General features: G+C 45.6%; 1 long non-coding RNA gene across 1 annotated transcript; it reads left to right on the top strand.

Annotated features, from left to right (window-relative positions):
- Window positions 1–5578, top strand: LOC143651661 (uncharacterized). Its single transcript, XR_013160116.1, has 3 exons — window positions 1–573; window positions 1141–3457; window positions 3564–5578. It is a non-coding gene; the product is annotated as an uncharacterized LOC143651661 (long non-coding RNA).
- The last annotated feature ends 6197 nt before the right edge of the window (window positions 5579–11775 follow it).

Genomic DNA, 11775 nt, shown 5'->3' with positions numbered 1-11775 from the left:
CTTTACATATCCCTTCTTGATCTTTTCATTCTTCAAATTTGGATTAGATATGAGGTGAGATCCGCCATCATCCTGTTGGAGGAAAGACTATTCCAAAGGCTGACATCTCTGTCCCAGCCTCAGGGCTCTGCATCCAGGCCCACAGGCATCCCCAGACTTCCAGACTACTAACTGAAATCGGGATTGACAGCGTTGGTGCACCAAGCCACATGAATTCCAGATTCAACTGCAATAGCCGTTGGTGGATAGAGGTTTGAAATTGTGCTGAGCCTAAAAAACAGCAACATGGAGAATTCGAACAATCAGCCTGGACGGGAATCTGACCTCTGGGATCATACACATAACCCATGAACCACAGATTCCTTATTCATTCCACTGGTGCCGGAAAGAAAGCAAAGCTCTAGGCAGCAAGATAAGGGCTGGCTCTCCAAGCTGTTGACAGTCTATCAGGAAAGACAGATACTTACAAAAAAACATAGTGTAAACTGCAAGAATAAAAATGGAACATCACCAAGAAGGAAGGTGCATGGAGGAGAGAGAGTTTGACTCCATCAGAGTCACTGGGAGGAGCTGGTAACTATGGTGTGCTCTGGAAAGTCAATAGAGGTTAGATGGTTAAGCAAGGGAGGAATAAAATCAAGAGCTATTTGAAAGATTAAATTGATAGTAGCTGGTATAGAATGCTGTAGCGAGGAAGGGAGATTGCCAGGCAATTTCTGGGTTTCCAGTTTGGGTTTTTGAGTAACGGGAGAGAAGAATGAACCTATTGGTAGTGCAGAGATCCTATGAGGTTGTATACGGAAGAGCCAGGCCAACAGATGACGTCAATAAATGTTGGTGTTCCCTCTCCCCGAGGAGGGATGAAAGGGTTCTAGGTTGATTTGTGGAAATACAACAAAGATGGGTGTGTTTGTGAAATGGCCAAATTTTCGGTGGGAATTCGGTCTGATTGTGTCTGAGCTGCCTTAGGCTAATGAAGCAGGGACCTCTGAAGTAGTTCACAGTGATAAATCAGTGCTACGCTTTTTTAAATGACCACATGGATTGACTGATGGGTCCACAGCATGAGGAAATTAGGGAAATGCAGGCTTGGGGGAATGATGATAATTTGCAATTTCTGAAGTTTTAAATTTTGTCTAGGAATGTAGAGGCATGCCTGTGAAGGAACCTTTTTTGGTAAAGATTGCAAGTGGGAGCAGGCTAGGATTTTTGTCCAGAGCCACCTTCTCTCTTCCACGAGGTTCCTTTGGCCAGTTCTCAGCATCACGGAGCTCCTTAAGTGTTCCTGAGATCTTTGTACTAAGGTACTGTCTTTAGATCCCCTGGCTGTTCTCATTGTGCTCATGTCCCTCTTCAGCCTGATCACCATTCTGTGGGCACAGGAAAACTACTTTGTGTTTGCTCAGTCTCTCACCTTCATTCAGCTTCCCAGCACTCAGGATATCCTTTGACACAGCCCAGAGCTCTATCTGTTGAGAAGATGTCACTGGTGCTTTGAATCCTCCCTCCTTTGGCACTTCAACCCCTGCATCCCGGGGACTAGGGAAGCGGGCCTGCCTACCGGGCCCTCCGGCTCCTGCTTGCAGCCTGCCCAGCACCATCTGCCCAACTGGGGAAATTGGCCAATGAGGAAAAGAGGGCTGGTTCATGCCAGCAGGCGCTGCAGGCTGGTGGGTGAGCTCTGGGCAGTCTGGTGCTGACACATACCTCCAGGAGGAGAGGGAAACTCAATCACAGTGCAGGAGGCAGAGGAGGCTTTTAGTCGAAGTGCCAGTCACCAGGGGCCAGGTGATAGCATCAGTGGCAGGGTCTGGTTACAGCTGGCTGCCTTGCTGGAGTGCTAATGAGAAGGCAGAAGGGGGTAAGGGCGGCCTCCAAAAGAACGGGAAGTATTTGGTTGGAGGGAGAGGAAGGGGGGAGGAGAGGTGAAGCGGCAGCATGAGTCCAGCCAAACCTCTCACTCTCCAGACAAAAGCGTTTTGTAGTTTTGCCTCAAATCATCCCCTTAACCATGGCGACAGAGATCACTTTCTTTAGGGGACCCGGCTGTGCCTGAAAAGAGTCATCTCCTTTACAAACGTAAAGCTCTGTTCTCCCGGGACGGGAGAGCATGCCGATTTCTGTGGCATGCGCTCCTTCTCACCTGCTCCGATGGTTGCTACTATTTGGCTGGCATTGCTAGAAAATGCCTGGGAGCTTCTCTTCCCTCCAGTCAGCCATCGGTGACTGAGGGCAGGTTGTATGCCAGCCCCTGTGCCAGGTTTGGAAATTCTAGAACACAGCCAATTGGAAAGGGGAACATCAAGCTATTCAAAGTTAAGGTTGAGGGGCTGCCATGTAGCTAGAGCGAGGGGAATTCTGTCGTGGGGCCTTGGCAGTGCCATTACCTGGCCATTTTTTCTCTAACAAATTGAGGGTAAGGAGCTAAGCCGCTAACATGGCCAAGTAGTACCAGTTTATTATATGAGCACAGACAGCATGTCAAATCTTGACTGTTTCAAACCCATCTCCCATAGGTCACAAAGGAGACCCAGCCAAAGAATTCTGGATCTACCAGTTTAAATCCCTGATCATTACTACCCAGACAAAGCAAAATGGCCCATTACTGGCCATAGTATCATCTTTAGCAAAACAGGGGGACATTGTATTTTAAGTGTTTTCTTTATGCCTGGTATTATGTTTTTTGACATGCATCACCTCATGTGTCCTCATAACAATCCTACCAGTTAAGCTTATCTTCCATTTTACAGATGAGGAAACTGAGAGCTAGAGAAGTTGTGACGTAAGATAAGAATAATGGAGGTATGACATCACCTAAGCTTTCTGACGCCCAAACTTTTGAATCTTGCTTCTTGCCATACCATAAAGGTGTCTTCTCATTAGCCTCTAGTGTCTGTCACCCCTCACCTCAACTCCCTGTCTTGTCTCAATTCACTCATTTTGCTGAGGAGAAGAGGCTCTGCCATCCTCGCACACTGGGGACAGAAATGTGTCAGAGGAAGGTTCTGTGCTTGAGCAACGGGAGCTTCAGCCACGGAGCTGAAGCTTGGGCTACAATGGAGGAAAAACCCAGGGCTGGAGGCATGCCCGTGAGGGTACTGGCTGCCTGGAAAGGTGGGTCGGGATGGCTTCAAGATACCTTCCAGAGAGAAGGTACAACAACATGGCCAAAGAGTGAGTCTTCATGGAGGTTATCTGGGGAAGGTGGGAAAGGGCCCAGCATGTGGGGGATTGAGCTTGGACTTGAACACATGTCCAGTTTTGCCGAGAAAGATGATGAGATCACATCAATGTTTAAGAAATACATTTTGCAGCTTACTTCCCCACTTGATAAGCCCTTTTATTTCTAGGCATCTCTGTGGAAAGTTCTTATCTCCAACCTTCCTCTGTTTCCAAGTGACGTCCCATCTCCGAGGAGAGCAGGAAATCCCCTGTAGCTCCCGGACCTGTGCGTGGGGTAAATAGCAGGCTGCCTCGGCCTCCGGGGCTGATTAAAATGCCGGTGCTTTCTGGAGATGAAGTGTACCCTACCACAACTGAGTTATGTTTCATTTTCCTTGCAGGATATTTTTCTTTTCTGCATCACCATTTTGAAAATGCTTCCTACTCCAGGCACATAATGACCTTTGGGATGAGATCTTAATGCCAGGCCAGGGGATTTGGCATCTGGGTTTCTACTAGAGAAACCAACGAAATTGTGCATCAGAATCATCTGCAGAGAGAGCCTTGGAATTTCTCCTCTCCCTATGTCCCATTAAGTTTGGGAGACACCAAGGACCTGACCACACAAAAAATTTATGAAACATTATGTACAATTTCAATAGCAACTTTGAATAATTTTATTGTCTCTGCGTTTGCCTTCCCAACCCACACAGCCTCGCAGGCTCTGAGTCAGTCTAATGCAGGAGTTGACTGCAACAGCACTGTATTTTGAGCTAGATAATTCCTTGTGGTGGGGATTGTCCTGTGCGGTGTAGGATGTTTAGCAGATTTCCTGTCTCCCAGCTGTGACAACCAAAACTATCTCCAGGCATAGCAAATTCCCCTAGGTGAGGGGGCAGGGGTAAAGAAGGGGAACAAAATCACCTGTGATTGAAAACCACTAGTCTCACCTGTACTTTTTTTGTGTGTGTGCGTGGGCAGGCACCCAGACTCGAACCCAGGTCTCCTGCATGGCAGGCAAGAACTCTGCCAGCTGAGCCACCATGGCCTGCCCTCACCTGTATTTTTAATCCTTGCCTCCTCCACTTTTGAATTGCATGGTCTTTGACAAGTTATTGAATGTCTCAGAGCCTCAGTTGACTCATCTGAAAAATGGGGAGCATTGTATCTACTTTTCAGGGTTGACTTGCCGCTTAAGTGGGGTAATGCTTATCTACTGCTGACCCCACTTCATTCAATGCTCAGAAAACCTGAGTCAACCCACCTTTGCTGGTTTGAAACTGTTATGTACCCCAGAAGTGCCACGTTCTTTAATCCTCATTCAAAATTGTTGGATGGGATCTTTTTTATTGTTTCCATGGAGATGCGACCCACCCAACTGTGCATGGTAACTTTTGATTTGATGGTTTCCACAGAGATACGTCTCCACCCATTCAAAGTGGGGTTGCGTACTGGAGCCCCTTAAGAGGGCTTTTTGGAAAAAGCTTAGTACCGACAGAGCCCACACAGCCAGAGACCTTTGGAGATGCAGAAGGAAAACATTCCCTTCCCCCCTTTCATACGGGGAAGCCTTATGAAATAAGGAGAGAATGCTAGCAGGGTCACCATGTGCCCTCCCAGCTGAGAGAGAAACCCCAAACTTCTGCCCTTTCTTTGGAGTTAAGGTATCTTTTACTAGATGCCTTAATTTGGACATTATCACAGCCTAAGAACTGTAAACTTGCAACTTAATATATTCCCTTCATAAAAGCCATTCCATTTCTGGTATATTGCCTTCCAGCAGCACCCCACACCCCTGCCCACCATCCCAGGGTATAAAAATCCTTCCCACCATCGCCTCTGAGGCCTATCAACAATGAAATTGTCAGATTGAGCTACATAAAAGTGCAAAGGGATGGGCGTCCTCTTTGTCTGGGCAGAGAATTTGTTGGGTGTATCTCCTTTGGGAGCTTGGGGAGCTGAGCGTGGCACTTGTGGAACACAGCTTGTGAACTGCCTACTGCACCCAGTAAGTGGGAGAGTTTAAGTTGAACACCTAATTGAACATCCTCATTCTTCCCTGAGAACTTTCCACAGAGTGTTTTCCAGAAGCTTATTAAAAACCTTGCTCTCTCTGTCCTTCTCCTCCCTCTCTGGCTTGAACAGTGCACAAACAATTAAGGGCACTTGGCTTGGCTGCCTCCTTGGTCCCTGCAGGCTACACTGGAAGGACTGAATGAAATTGATAGCCCTAACATTACATCGCTCAAATCCCCAAAGAAAGAGTAGCTGGGCGGATAGAAGGAATGACCCTGGAGAAAACAGCTGTCAAGGGCAGCCATTGGTTTATCTTTCATGGAAAGAGAGATGCAATGAATTCTAAATTAAGAGAAACCGGAGGCAGAGGCATTTCCAGCCTGGCTAGGCTGCTGCAGCCCAGACAGACACTTTGCAAGTACTGAGTGCTGTTTCACTTGCATGGGGTCCTGGGGCAGTCTGTCCGGCCTGGTGTGTTAGTAAAAGGCAGCCTGCAGTGATGGGCACACAAGTATCTTGTCAGTTGAGTCTGTCCAGTGGGTGGTGGCTGGAGGCAGATGGGGCCCAAGCCTGGGGATCAATTTTGCCTGCAAGCTCCTCTCCTTCCTTTTACTACTGCTCTTTTCCTCTCCACCGCATGTGTGCTTAAAATTTCCCCTGGAACAGGGGGCAGCAGGGGCTTTTATAGGATAGGCAGTGAATTTTAGTAGGAAGCAGTTGTACTTGAGAGGGAAACTGACCCCATCTGGAAACCTGGCTCGACTACCTTTTGAATGTGTGACCTTGGGTAAGTTGCTTCATCTCTTGGAGACACAGTTTCTTAATCTTTAAAATGGGGACAGAATCATACTTATCAGCTAGAGTTTTTATAAGGATTGAAAGTCAGGTATATTAAGAATCTAGCCCAGTAGGTGTCTCAGAGTGTTTGCCCAGTAATGGAAGCTTGTGTTATTATTTATAAGTGAAAAACGAAAACTCAGAGCATTGAAGAGACTTGGATACAGTCTTCTAGGCAAGACATGGCAGAGAAGGACACAAGACACACGCATACTGATTCTGAGAAACATGGTCTGACCCTTAGATTGCAGCTGTCAAACTTCAGGATATAAAGGCTCCAAGCAAATCGGACAGCTACGATGAGACCAAGGGTCAGATCTTAGAAAGAGGCTCCCAAACCCCACCCATCACCCAAACTTACCCCATCAGTAGCTTGCTTTATTCCATATCAAAAACACCTGGTAAGGTAGTGCTCATTAGGGAGGACGTTGAGTGTTCCAGAGGTGACAGTCATTCTGCCACCAACCTTTAGGAAGCGTACTTGAGACCCCAGTGGTGAGAGATTAATCCTTCATCAAGGTTAGTCTAATGAGGGAGATGGACATGAATAACCAAGGAAACATAAATCAATGCAGACTGAGAAACATATAAGGAAAGCAGAGTGCAGGACATTATGAGAATACATAAGGGGGTACATTTCTGGGATCATAGAGAGCTGCTCTGAAAAAGTGGCATTTGGAATGATGAGTCAGAGTTAGGAGACAAAGATGAGGAAGGGGAGCATTTTAAGTGAAGAAAGCAGGTGGTCCTGAAAATCCAAGGGACCCCAACAAGAAAGAGGCAGAGGAAGTCCATAATCTTATGAGGCCTTTTGGTCCTTTCTCTTGTTGGGTCCCACAGACTCTAACATCTTTTACAAGGGGTTCCTCTTTCTATCACAACCAATGCTTCTTGACTAGGAAACCAAGTGGTTACATTAAAGGAGAATTTTAAAGGAAAGCAAGGAGGGTAGTTGAATTATTGCATTTGTTTTTATTCTAAAGGGTCCCTAATTTATCAATTGCAGGCAAAAATCTATTTACTTAGGCATTCACAATTTTATGCTTCTGGTTAATTCTTAAAATATCTATTTTAACAGAGGGCTGGAAACTACAACTGCTCACCAGTGTTCTCCTGGATTTTACCCCTGGGTTATAGCTTTAGATCAGGAAAGCAGTGATTGAAATTTTCTATGAAGTGATAGCATTTGGATAAATATATGATGTTTTCTGATGGTTTTCACAAAGTCTTAGAGTCTAGGGAGCCATCCAATGTCTAAGACTTCAACCAAGATCAAATGAATGACGTAGGTGCTGTGATCCCTATTTTACAGATAGGCAAATTGATTTAAGATAGATGGTGCATTTGGTTACGTGGTGAATGCTAAGTACCATGTCCTCTGAAAGCCGCGCCATTGACTAAATTAAAGCATGATCTATTTAGAGCAATGAAAGAGTTAAGAAAAGTGAGAATTCAAGTGGATTGAAATCCATTGTTTCATCTCCAGCAAGTCTTCAGCTGCTTTAAGGTACATGGGTTGGAAAAGACTTGAGGGAGACCCAGTGTGACTGACAGAATATTTCCAGTGGTCAATGTGGGGAGGTGGTATGAGTTGACAGTTAGCAATCAGGGAAAAAGGAATCTTTAGGGTCTGTGTTCAAAGTTTGTGGCAGAAGTTTCTTTGCAGAGCCTGGCAGAAAGAATGTGAGTTTTGCAGGTATAGACCTGCCTGGAGGAGATCCTCTACTCTGCCATTTGATCAACTGGGTGGCTCTCGTCCAGAAACTTACTCTCTTGGAACCTCAGTGCTCTCACCTGTAAAAGGGGAAAACCATCACCTATCTCTTAGGAATGTTGAACAAATTTAGTGAGACTGTACCTGTTATATGTCTGGAGTAAATCCTGGCTGAAAGCAGAGACTGATAGAGTAAGTGAGGGTTACAGCAGCTCAGGGTGCATTCAGTTTATTCAGGCATTGCCAGGCATTTTGCTTTCCTGTGGGCAATGTGTGCAGTACTTTATGGGTCTTAGAGATTTGGTCCTGCAAAGGCACAGGTAAAGGGTTCTCTGGGAGTTGGCCTTTCCTTTTCCAGGTAGCCAGAGCTCTAGTTTATCTGGCCTCTGCCTGTGTCCATAACAAAGTTCCCTTCTGATCTGCTCCCACCTTCCTTGTCCTTCTCTGCCTGGGACCTGACTAAGCTTTTCTTACCCCAGAGTCTTTGCACGTTATGGTCCTTTTACCTGGAGCCCTCTGCCCCATCTATTCATACTAGACTCTTTCTCATAATTAGGTTCCAGCCTGCTTCCTCCCGAGGGACTTCCTTCTCAACAACACTTTCAAGTAGCCCCCTCTCTCTGCCAACCTCACATGTCCCGGATTGCTGTATTGCATCACTCTGATTTATTTTCTTCATCACTCACCACTCTAGGATATTTCTTGTTTTATTCATTCAACTTGTTTCTTACCTGTCTCCCCCAAATAGATTTTAAGCTTCAGGTGAGTCTGTCTTGTCCATTGTTCTGTCCCATTGCTTGCCACATGGAAGATAATTAACAAGCTGTGCTGGTTTGAAAGGATATATGCCCCGTAAGAAAAGCCATGTTTTAATATAAATCCCATTTCATAAAGGTAGAATAATCCCTATTCAATACTGTATATTTGAAACTGTAATGAGATCATCTCCCTGGTTGATGTGATTTAGTCAAGAATGGTTGTTTAACTGGATTAGGGGATGACATGTCTCCACCCATTTGAGTGGGTCTTGATTGGTTTATTGGAGTCCTATAAAAGAGGAAACATTTTGGAGAATGAGAGATTCAGAGAGATTCAGAGAGAGCAGAGAATGCTGCAGCACCACGAAGCAGAGAGTCCACCAGCCAGCGACCTTTGGAGATGAAGGAAAACAGTTCCCGGGGAGCTTCATGAAACAGGAAGCCAGGAGACAAAGCAAGCAGATGACGCCGTATTCGCCATGTGCCCTTCTAGCCGAGAGAGAAGCCCTGACTGTGTTCGCCATGTGCCGTCTCACTTGAGAGAGAAACCCTGAACTTCATCAGCCTTCTTGAACCAAGGTATCTTTCCCTAGATGCCTTTGATTGGACATTTCTTTAGACTTGTTTTAATTGGGACATTTTCTCAGCCTTAGAACTGTAAACTAGCAACTCATTAAATTTCCCCTTTTAAAAGCCATTCCGTTTCTGGTATATTGCATTCCAGCAGCTAGCAAACTAGAACACAAGTCTTGTTAAAGAAGGAAAGAAAGGAAAGAGTGAATACTGGGGCTGGTGGTTTGTCATATCGTGGCTATTGAAAAGCTCCAATCGTGAGAGCTGGGTTCAGTTTTCTGTTGATTTCATACTCAATGATGAGTGTGTGCTGGACACTTAGAGGGTAAAAATTACTCAGGCAGCAGAGGGAGAGAAACATGGATCTTGAGCAGCTCATCATTCTATTACACAGCAGCTTGATTCTGCTCACTGATGAGGAATGAGGTAGGACAAGGAGAATATAGAGTTGAGGGACAACATAGGATGCCTTCCCTGTATAGAGTTACCAGATATTGTAAATAAAAATTCAGAAACTCAGTTCAATTTGAATTTCAGATAAATAGTGAAAGATGGTTTTTGGTATAAGTATGGCTCAAATGTTGCACAGGGCATACTTAAATTAAAAAATTATCCACTGTTTATCTGAAATTCAAATTTAACTGGGGGCACTGTATTTTATCTGGCAATCCTATTCAGGAGTCTCCTAAAGTGATGCAGCAGCCTCTTACTGAACTGCATTGAAAGGGGATGTTCTTGGGTTGCCTCAGGGACGTTTTACAGCAGCAGCCACAGGTGTTCTGGTTGGGCCCCAGCTCCCATGCCAGGCCTTCAGACAGTTTGCTAAAATGCCTGACCCTAAAAGTGGAGTGCCTTCCAGGAGCTCCAGACCTTTCTTCCTGGGGTTGCCCAGCCAGGGTGTTGTTTGACTCCTCCCTCCCCTGTTTCCAGAGAGCATGCACATCTCATTTTTGCTTTTTCTTGCTGTGTTGCTTTCACTGCCCACCCTTCCTCCTGAAATCCTAGTTCTCTTGGAAGCCAGCTTTCTCCTATTTATCAGTCCATCTGTCTCTCCTCAGCATTCAGAACTGACTTCATCGATTTGACTCAAGGCTTGTGTTTCACATTTTTACTTTTCCTAAGTGGAAGTGGGGAACAGAAATGAGCCCTCCCCTACCACGAGCACCTTGGGCAAGTAGCAAGAGTGAGATAAGACTTTCCTAGAGTCCCTGGCCTGTTCCTCGTTCATGTTCTCTCCCTTCACACCACAGCACTTTTGCACTGATGGTTTTCCCTGCGGGTGGCCATTTAGACTTGGGAGACCTTTATGGAGTAAGCTGATCTGCTAATGTCGCTCATTGGAATTGGTCAAGAGGAAAATAGTCCTTGTCTGGCTGAGGTGTAGTTCCTTGTCTAGTTCAATTTAGGGTGGAAACATTTGAAGGCTCCACTTTAGAAGTAACCAAAGTCATTTTCACAGGTGAATGCCTGCTGCCTTGGCAGATCTGGTCAGCACCAGGGGAAAGCCTAAGCCCAGGGGACTCGGTGGGTGGTGCTTGTGTGTCCCAGGAAGTCGCGTGTCCTTTCAACTTTGGGCTCAATAGCTTTGGACTCAGTCTTGTGCCCACATTCTAGCTATGCATCTTCATTTCCTGTGGCTGCTCTAACAAGTTACTGCAACAGCAAGTTATTCTCCCAGAGTTCTGGAGGCCACATGTCCAAACTTAGTTTCACAGGACTGAAATCAAGGTGTTGGCAGGGCCATGGTTCCTCCCAGAAGCTCTAGGGGAGAATCCATTTCTTGCTTCTTCCAGCTTCTGGTGGCCGAATCACTCCAGTCTTCAAGGCCAGCGTCTTCAGTCAAATGTCCTTCTGGTGCACCTTCACATCCCTTCTCCGCTGCGTGTGCCAGATCTCCTTCTGCCTCTCTCTTTATGATTGCATTGTGGGCCTTCCCAGACAATCCAGGAAGATCTCATCTCAAGGTCCTTAACTCAACCACATATGCAAAGACCCTTTTCCAAGTGAGGTCACATTTACAGTTTCCAGGGCATTGGACCTGATATTCTGGGGGGCTATTCTTTAGCCTCCTAGCTTGCAATCTAGGAATGGTAATGAAACCAGCCCATGCACAAGCAACAAAATTTATGCCACATACTCTAAATATTAAACTCTCATCTAACCAAATACATGTTCCAATGTTTTATTCCTTTGAGCAATTGTCATGGCTAACACCGGTACATAATGTATGTGGTCCAGGGAAAAATAAAAATACGCGGCCCTATGTCATAAAAATATTAAGAATTTCAAGATGACAACAGAAGAGCATTAAACCAAGTATGGACAAGTGCCTCAGTCACACCTACAGAGCTCGCCCCAGAAATGAGCCCTTTACAGGGTTTCAATGTCATATGTTCCTTTGTATTTCTGGACAAATACCGTGACTCTTTCTTTTCAAATATAACAGCCTCTCCGAGTTTAATTATCTGTGAGGTTCAGATCTTCCCTTCCTCATGAATGGGCACCTGGATAATATTCATGCATAATAGAGAACCTGTCAGATTGATGTGTTGAGAGCTGAGGTGTGAGTTCCAGGCTTCTCCTTGCTGGTTGCTCCTTTGCATTTCTTCCTGTAAGCAGATTCTCAGTAAGTAAAGAGAGCCATGGTGCCAGTTTGAAGCTATGATCTACCCCAGAAAAGTCATGCCCTTTAATCCTCATTCAGTATTGCTGGTG

Source organism: Tamandua tetradactyla, chromosome 12 (genome assembly GCF_023851605.1).
Source record: "Tamandua tetradactyla isolate mTamTet1 chromosome 12, mTamTet1.pri, whole genome shotgun sequence".
Lineage (NCBI taxonomy): Eukaryota > Metazoa > Chordata > Mammalia > Pilosa > Myrmecophagidae > Tamandua > Tamandua tetradactyla.
The sequence above is the reverse complement of the archived record's forward strand: the minus strand, read 5'-3'. Positions and strand labels throughout refer to the sequence as shown.